Source organism: Saccopteryx bilineata, chromosome 5 (assembly GCF_036850765.1).
Source record: "Saccopteryx bilineata isolate mSacBil1 chromosome 5, mSacBil1_pri_phased_curated, whole genome shotgun sequence".
NCBI classification, from domain to species: Eukaryota; Metazoa; Chordata; class Mammalia; order Chiroptera; family Emballonuridae; genus Saccopteryx; species Saccopteryx bilineata.
The window spans coordinates 71,943,363-71,953,298 of record NC_089494.1 but is presented as its reverse complement, the minus strand read 5'-3'; positions in this window follow the sequence as shown (position 1 = coordinate 71,953,298).

Here is a 9,936-nt window from a genome sequence, read left to right as displayed (position 1 = left end):
TTTTAATTATGATGTGTCTTGGTGTTGATTTCTTTGGGTTTCTCCTTAATGGAGTTCTCTGTGCTTCCTGAACATGTGAGATGTTTTCCTGCCTTAATTGAGGGAAGTTTTCAGCTATGATATGTTTGAACAAAGTCTCTATCCCTTGTACTTTCTCTTCTTCTTCAGGAACCCCTATGATGCGGATGTTATTTCTCTTCATGTTGTCACAGAGCTCTCTTAGAGTTTCCTCAGACTTTTTGAGTCTCTTTTCTTTTTTCTGCTCTGCTTCCGTGCCTTTATTTATCATGTCCTCTAACTCACTGATTCAATTCTCCGCTTCATCCATCTTGCTTTTAATTCCTTCCATTGTGTTCTTTATTTCAGATATTGTATGTATCATTTCTGACTGATTCTTTTTTATTATTTCAATGTCCTTTTTTATATTTGCTATCTCTTTATTTAGGTGTTCGTAATGACCATCTATTGTTGTTCTAATATCTTTGAGCATCCTAACAATTGTTATTTTAAACTCTGTATCTGGTAATTTGGTTATATCTGATTCATTTAGGTTCTTTCTGGGGATTTCTCTTGGTTCATTTTTGTTGCATTTCTCTGCCTTCGCATTTTCTTTGTGTAAAGGTTTTGGCCACTGGGTATGGCCTGTGTTCCCTAGGTATGGTCTGTCTGCAGCCCTGCCACCCCCTCTTCTGTTGCTGCCTAGGGCTTTTGGGTTTGGGTGTTGCTGGTGCCTGCCCACTGGGGCTGTTGCTGTGGTTTCTACCTCTCCTTCATGGGAGTGGCTGTGATCACGTGCTCGGGTGCACAAGTCTTGGTGGCCTTGGCTTTTACCCTTTCCTCGTGGGTGGCATTATGCTCGGCCCTGAGGGCAGTGGCGAGCACCTTTGCTCAGCTGCGGGACTGCCTATTTCCCAGCTTTCGCCCTGCCCTTGCAGGGGGAGCCCACTGGTGGAACGACTGCTAGCCTTGCCTCTACCTGGCCGGGCAGAACTGCGTGCCCACGCTCAGCTCAGTAGCGGAACTCCACCTGTTCTGGGCTTTTGGCTCCACCCCCGTCGGAGGAGCCGGCTCCCAAGTCAGATCACAAGCCTGGGTTCTGTGGGTGGGGCAAGGCTGAGCTCCTGCGCCCTTGCTCAAGGGCAGGTCTCCATGCCTTCCAGGGTTCCCGCCCTTCTCCCGCAGGCTGGATTACTGGCTGCCGGCACCTGGGCTTGACCACTTTTGCACGCCTACTCCTCTCCAGCAGGGCAAGGCTGAGCTCACACGTGAGCCCAGTGGTGGCCAGCAGGCTTCCCCCCCTGCCCACAGAACCCCGCCTCTGCATCCCACCGCCACTGGCCCTCAGGCGAGCCCTCAGCCTTGTGGGTGGGGACACTGCAGTTCAGACCCTAACAGTCACTACTGTAGACCCGAAAGCTCCTCCTCCTAAGCAACTCTGCTCTGAGTGCCACGGGGGGAGCTTGTTTGGCTGGTGTCCTGCTTCCCTTTGCTGGTATTGCTGTTTCCAGGGGAAATATTCACTTCAGATTTGGGGAGTGACTTGTCCCAGGGGTTAAGGTGGCTGTCTCCCAAAATGTTTCTCCCTGTGCCTCCTAGATTACACTCTCTTCCTGCTACTCTGGTATTCTCTTCTCTCCCTGTCCCCTGGAGCCCCGGGTGAGTGGTTGTGAGAGAGGTGTTCTGCGCAGTCCCTTTAAGAAGAATCCTGGGTCTGAGAAATCAGACTCTTTCTCACAAACAGTATCCTGATTTGTTTCCAGCTAAATACTGTCCTTACACCTCTTCTGGGCTCTGGGGCTGCAGGCTGGGGCTTTGTTCCTGGGGCTCAGGACCCTTCCCTCTCTGCTAAACTCACTTCCCACCATGCAAGTCTCTCCTGGCTACCATTTGCTCTGGGGAGCTGGGCAGCCTTCTCCGCGTTTCCGCTTTTCCTACCAGTCTTGGTGTGGCTTCTTCAGTGTTCCTTGGTTGAAGAGTCCTCTTAGTTTAGTCCAAAGTTGGTTTTTCCAGATGATAGTTCTTAAAATTATTTTGTAATCCACTTTGGTTCTGGGAGGTGGGTGTTGGTACATCTGCCTACTCTAGCGCCATCTTATCTTCTCTCCAGTGTGAGACTTTAATAAAGGAATGGTCCGCCATTATTTGGCTCCACTGTTTCTTTACTGTCTGCCCGAATTCAATGTGATCCTGCATGTGAATGGCCATGAGGACAGCGGCCTCTGGCCATACATCACGTCTTTTTGTGGCATTTGTAGAATGGCAAATGTTGGGCAGATAAAATATATTATGCTTACTTTGTTAAAGATGGCTCTGCCCACATGGAAGCCTGTCTCCCAGGTAATGATATTAGTTGCCCTTTCTGCTTGAGATGGGCGTGATTATGTTAATATGTGTTGGGGGAGGGCTTTCATCCCAAAAGATTTTAAAAGGAAGAGAGATCACGTTGTTCCAGGAGAAGAGTGATTACGTTCTTGGAGGAACCCATGCTATAGAAGAGCAGAGAAAGGCCATGTGGAGGAGGCCAGGAGAAGCAGCCAAGATGGAGGAGTGCTGAAGGAGAAGCCAGTTTGTGCAGAGTTTGTATAGAGAGAAGGTTATGGGGAACAGAGGTAAATAAGGCTAGTGAGCTAGAAACCTTTGATTCTAGGAAACAGGTAAGTCAGTAGCTTTGTGAGCACTGAATGAGTGGGTTTTGGAGCCCAGTATGTGTTTTTACTTGCCTGCTGGGTGCAAGCTAAGATTAAAGGTAATGGCCCACCAGTTCCTGGCTCCATAGTTTCATTACTGTCTGTCCAAATCTAATTCGAACCTACATGGGCCAAGCAGCTGTGATGGTGGCTGCAGCTACTGGCTTTACAGCAAACTATTTTTAAAAATCACAGCATATAATGATAAGTCTTCAACGTGATTAGAGAATAAACTTGCTTTGTCTATATTCTAGCAAACTACATTTTAATACTAAAAAGGAAATAATAGAAAGGTAAGAAAAGAGGATACTTGATGATAATATTTTCACTTCCATTTTATTTTGCACTCAAGGAAATAAATATCATTAATATTATTTAGTTCCAAGAGCTATCTCTATCAACTTATACTATTCTTTAAGTTAGAGATGTTTGTTCAAGATAACATTTCCTTCACAATAACCATAAGATTATAAACTCATACATTTTTTTTTTTGTATTTTTTTCCAAAGTTAGAAGCGAGGAGGCAGTCAGACTCCCGCATGTGCCTGATCAGGATCCACTCAGCATGCCCACAAGGGGGCGATGCTCTGCCCATCTGGGGTATTGCTCTATTGTAACTAGAGCCATTTTAGTGCCTGAGATGAAGGCCAGGGAGCCGTCCTCAGCACCTGGGCCAACTTTGCTCCAATGGAGCCTTGGCTGCGGGAAGGAAAGAGAGAGATAGAGAGGAAGGAGAAGGGGAGGTTGCAGAAGCAGATGGGCTCTTCTTCTGTTCACCCTGACTGGGAATTGAACTTGGGCTTCCACACGCCAGGCCGATGCTCTACCATTGAGCCAACCGGCTAGGGCCTAAGCTCACACACCTTTTTAATGCTTTAAAAAAAGTTCCAAACAGTTCAGACTATTCAGTTTCTTCCCCATAGGTCTGGAAGGGGGTGATTAGATTCATTTTCTCTTCTTCCTTTACGGAAGATACTCCAAAAGTGCTGCTGTTCTTTTAAAAATACTTTTATTGTAGAAAACTTTAAACACATATAAAGGGAAAGAATAGCCTGACCTGTGGTGGCGCAGTGGATAAAGTGTTGACCTGGAAATGCTGAGGTTGCCAGTTCGAAACCCTGGGCTTGCCTGGTCAAGGCACATATGATAGTTGATGCTTCCAGCTCCTCCTGCCCTTCTCTCTCTCTGTCTCTCCTCTCTCTCTCTCTCTCCCTCTCCTCTCTAAAAAAATGAATAAATAAATAAAACTTAAAAAAAATCACCTGTTTCGAATTTAAAAAAATAAAAATAAATAAAGGGAAAGAATAGTATAATAAGGGTTCATAACTTTGTCAGTCACAAATATAAAAATTATCACCATATGGATAATCTTGTCTCAGTTTTAATTTCATTCACTTCCATTTTTACCTGATGAGTCATTTTGAATGAAATCTTAGATATTATTTTACCTATAAATTGTTCAGTGTGTATCTATAAAAGGTGAGGTACATTGTGTTTTTAAATTTTTTTCTAATCAATAGGTTCCTTTCGTCTCTCTTCTTTCTTCCTTGCCCTCCATCTTTCCCTCCCAACCTGCTTCTCCTTTCCTCCCTTCCTCTCCCTTCTTCTTCCCTCTTCTTTTTTTAAATGTATTTGTTGAAGCAATTGAGTCATTTGCTCTGCAGAATTTTCCATAGCCTGAATTTTGCCAATTGCATTCCAGCTGTGTCATTTAATAGGTTCCTCTGTCTTCTTTGTTTGTTTTTCCAAAAATTATAAGTTAGATTTAGAATCTTAATAATTCAGGTTTGATTTTGGTCCTCCCCCATCCCCACCTAGACTACTTGATAGGTAGAGTTGCAGTTTTCCTTCGATGACAAACAATATCAGGTTATCTCTTTTTGTGGTGTTAACAGCTATTCATATCAATGCTTACATTCATTCATTTATTAGGGGTCGCAAAATGGTGATATTTGAATTCCATCATTTATTATTTGGAATATTTAATAAAGAGAAACGTTCTTCTATCTTTGGTAACCTAGTAGTACTGCTTGTAATGGAAAGTCTACAAAAATGCTTGATTCTTTCCTTATTTGTTTTCAAATAATGCATTGATTTCTTTGATACAGTCAAAACAGTGTTATAAAGTCATTTAGAACAGTCCCTTTCTAATGTGTAAAAAACGTGGACTTTCACATGTGTATACTTGTGTAATTTTAAATTAGTATAGTTTACCTACATTTTAATTTTGTAGTAACAACAACAACAAAAAACAGGCACCTCAAATTTTTCTTTGGTCTTGGCCTGTGGCTCAGAGGATAGAGTGTTAGCCTGGTATATGGACATTCTGGGTTCGATTCCTGGTCAGGGCACACAGGAGAAGCAACCATCTGCTTATCTCTCCCTCCCTCTTCCCCTTCTCTTCTTCTTTACCTCCCGTAGCCAGTGGCTCGATTGGTTCAAGCCTAGCCCAGGGTGTTGAGGATAGCTCAGTTGGTCCCAGTGTGTCAGCCTTAGGAGCTAAAAATAGCTCAGTACTGGAGTATTGGCCCTACATAGGGGTTGCTGGGTGGTTCGCAGCTGGAGCACACGCAGGAGTCTGTCTCACTATCTCCCCTCCTCTCACTTAAAATTTTTTAAAAATATATTTTTTATTCAATAATTCTATTCCTAGGAATTTATTTTAAAGATATAATGAAGATTGGTACAAATTTTCACATTAAAGAATGTTCATTAATTGCTTGACCAGACAGTGGCGCAGTGGATAGAGTGTTGGACCAGGACATGGAGGACTCAGGTTTAAAACCCCAGGGTCACCAGCTTGAGTGCGGGCTCATCTGGTATGAGCAATGCTTACCAGCTTGAGCCCAAGGTCACTGGCTTAAGCAAGGGGTCACTTGGTCTGCTGTAGTCTCCCAGTCAGGGCACATGTGAGAAAGCAGTCAATGAATAACTAAGGTGCTGCAGCGAAGAATTAATGCTTCTCATCTCTCTCCCTTTTTGTCTGTCTGTCCTTATCTGTCCCTCGCTCTGTCTCTCTCTGTCTCTGTTACAAAAGGAAAAATAAAAAAACCCAGAATGTTCATTAATGTTATTTATAACAAGAATGAGATATATTCTAAAAATTTTGAGCAATAGAATAATTACAGAACATATGAAAAGTATAGTATTATGCAGCTATAAAAAATTATATTACCATGAACAGTTTTTTTATTGATTTTAGAGAGATAGGAAGAGGGAGAAAGAGAGAGAGAAACATTGACTTATTATTCCATTTATTTATGCATTTATTTTAAGTGACTTGACTGGAGATCGAACTGGCAACATTGGTGTATCAGGAAAACACTTTAACCAATTGAATTAACCAGCGAAAGCTTTACCGTGAAGACTTTTAATAACAAGAGGAAATGCTTATAATATTGTATATTAAAAAAACTGGTCCCCAAACTTTATACATAGCTAAAAAAACCGTAATTCTCTAACATCACAACACTTCTTAATCTCCAAATGTGTTGGATTCTTCCCATAATGATCAATTTCTAGTGTCCTAAAATTCAATTCTGATACTGTATATCTGGAGTTAACATCAGATCCCACAAATTAAGAGCTCAGACCTACAAGACTGTCTCTTCTTTTGATGCCAGTTGCAAATCCAAGCCTACCGAATTTCTGACCAGGGGTTTCTGATCAGCGGTTCTCACAATTCCTCCTCAGATAATATGCTAGAACAGCTCACAGAACTCAGAAAAGGAGTTTACTCACTACTGCTGATTTCTTATGAAGGCTACCACTCAGAGTGAAATTGAAGAGATGCATGGAGCAAGGTATTGGGCATGGTGGGTGGTACAGTACTTCAATGCCTTCTCTGTGCATGCTACCCTCCCAACACCTAATGCGTTCACCAACAGGAAGCTTTCTAAATGCTGTGTTTCAAGTTTTTATGGAGGTTCCTTCACTTAGGAATAATTGATTAAATCACCAGCTGTTGTGAGTAACTCAATTTCTAGTTCTCTCCCCTTCCCCAGAGGTTGAAGGTGAAGATAAAAGTTCAACCTTCCAGCCCTGGCCTGATAACTTGGTTGGATAGAGCATCATCCTGAAGCACAGAGGTTTCTGATGTGATTCCTGGTCAGGGCACATACAGGAAGAGACCAATATTCCTGTCTCTTTCTTCCTCTTCTTCATTCTAAAATCAATAAAATAAACATTAAAAAATACATAAAAAAAAGTTTAGCCTTCTAATTTTATGTCTTGGTCTTTCTAGTGACTAACTCCCAGTCATCTGATTAGCACACAAAAAGGCATTCGTTTTTTTGTTTGTTTGTTTGTTTGTTTTTAAACGAGCAAGAATGAGAAAGAGGAACAGGGAGGGACAAACAGAAGGGAGAGAAATGAGAAGCATCAATTCTTTGTTGTAGTACCTTAGTTGCTCATTGATTGCTTTCTCATATGTGCCTTGACCATGGGTCTCCAGCACAGCAAGTGACCCTTTGCTCAAGCCAGCAACTTTGGGCTCAAGCCAGCAACCATAGTGTCATGTCTGTGATCCTATGCTCAAGCCAGCGATGCCGCTCTCAAGCTGGTGAGCCTGCGCTCAAGCCAGAGACCTTGGAGTTTTGAACTTAAGTCCTCAGCATCCCAGACTGATGCTCTATCCATGGCACCACTGCCTGATTAGGCAAAAAAAAGCACTCTTTTTTTTTTTATTTATTTTAGAGAGGAGAGAGAGAAGAGAGAGAGAGACAGGGAGGAGGAGCTGGAAGCATCAACTCCCATATGTGCCTTGACCAGGCAAGCCCAGGGTTTTGAACCGGCGACCTCAGCATTTCCAGGTCGACGCTTTATCCACTGCACCACCACAGGTCAGGCCAAAAAAAAAGGCACTCTTAATCATTCTAGAGAATCCAAAGGTCTTAGAAGCTCTTCTGTCAAAAATTTTAGTCACAGACTGAATACTAGAATAAGCAATGCTCCTGGCATCCCTATCACATAGAAAATTCCAAGGGTTTTAGGAGCTCTGTGTCAGAAACTACAGGCAGAAATCAAATATACATTTTTTTTTTATGACATACAATTGCATTATCCCAGAAGAAAAATGACTAAAATGTAATAAAGCAAAATATTATTACTCTGGTGATTTTATTTTTCTCTTTATGCTGTCATTTAATTTTTAGTTATATGATAATATGCCCTTTATAATTTTATAGTAAAAATATTTTAATGACATTAGTGAATTATAGTTCATTCAAAACAAGAAGATAATTTGGGTAAAGTATTACCTACCATTGAGTTGACAATTTTTATTAAACCTATTAAAAAATCTTAAAAACATACTTGGCTAGCCTAACCAGGAGGTAACACAGTGGATAGAGTGTGACACAGTGGATAGTCAGCATGAGACTCTGAGGACCTAGGTTTGAAGCCTCGAGGTTGCTGGCTTGAGCACAGTCTCAGACATGACCCCATGTCACTGGCTTGAGCCCAAAGGTTGCTGGCTTGAAGCCCACGGTTTCTGGCCTTAACTCCTGGCCAGGGCACATATGAGAAAGCATCGGACACCTATCGCCCCAAAGTCTCTTTCCTTCCCCATCGCCCCCGTTTGCCCACCTCCACCTACTCACTCCCCTCTCTCCCCCTCCTTCTGGCTGTTGCCACATATTTTCTGTGTCTATGTGTTATGCATATATATCTTTTGACTAGCCCTTCCACCTTCTTTAATCCAGTCACCCTCCACCCCACACTGTTCTGACAGCTGTCAGTCTGTCTGTTCATGTCTCTGTTTCTATTTTGTTTGTCAGTTTATTTTGTTCATTAGATTTCCCATATAAGTGATGTGACGTGGAGTTGGGAAATCAGCTGTGTTAGGCTTACTCAGTTGTGCTTTGCCTGAATAGTGTGTGAGCACATGGCAGTGCACATGTGTATAGTCTATGTAAGGCTTGTCCTCAGTGCAAATGGAGGATTGCAGATTGCCTGCCCACCACACTGTGAAGGGTAGTGTTTTTGCTATTTTCTTTGCCTGCTGCCATGAGAAGCGGTTTTCCCCTGCCTGTTTGCTTGTCCGTCATTGCAAAAATCTACTAAATGGGAATGACCTAATACTTTCCAGCTCTGCTGTTTCTCTATCATCTTCCCGAATCCAGTGTGAACCTGCCTGACCTTGGCCACCGGCGTTACTAATGGTATTTGTTTTTCTCTGATAGGCTTATTTCACTTAGCATAAAAATCTCCAAATGCACCCATGCTGTCACAAAGGGCAAGGTTTTCCTTTTTTTATGGCCATGTAGTATTCCATTGTGTAAATGTACTACAGCTTTATTTATTTATTTATTATTATTATTATTATTATTATTATTATTAAGTGAGAGGCAGGGAGGCAGACAGACAGACTCCTGCATGTGCCCCGACTGGGATCCACCTGGCAAGCCCCCTACTGAGTGATGCTCTGCCTATCTGGGGCCACTGCTCCGTTTCTCAGCAGCTGAGCTATTTGAGCACCTGAGGTGGAGGCCATGGAGCCATCTTGCTTGAACCATTTGAGCCATGGCTGCAGGAGAGGAAGAGAGAGATATAGAAAGAGAAGGAGGAGGGGTCTAGAAGCAGATGGTCATTTCCCTTGTGTGCCCTGACTAGGAATTGAACCCAGGACTTCCACATACCGGTCCAATGCTCTACTACTGAGGCAACCGGCCAAGGCTCTATCACAGCTTTTTTATCCACTCATCTACTGATGGGCACTTGGGCTGTTTCCAGATCTTGGCTATTATAAGTAATGCTGCAATAAACATAGGGGTGCAGATATACTTTCAAATTAGTGTTTCAGTATTCTTAGGATATATTCCCAGAAATGAGATATCTGGATCAAAAGGTACTTCCATTCTTAATTTTTTAAGAAAACTCCATACTGTTTTTTACAATGGCTGCATTCCCACTAACAGTGCATGAGGGTTCCCTTTTCTCCATATCCTCGCCAGCACTTGCTTGTTGATTTGGTGGTGATAACTGTTTTGGCAGGTGTGAGAGACATTAGTGATTCTCAAACTTGAACAGGAACAACCTGGAGCTTTTGTTATAATGCAGATTCTGATTCAGTAGGTTTGTGGTGGGGCCTGAGATTCTGCATTTCTAAAGAGCTGTCAATGGATGCCAGTGCTGATGACCCACAAAGCATTGTTTTTGGGTCAAGGCAATATAAAGATCTCCAAGCTCCTAATCACCAATAGATGCTGCACATATGTGGACCCAAATACAAGTTTGATACATTTGTCTT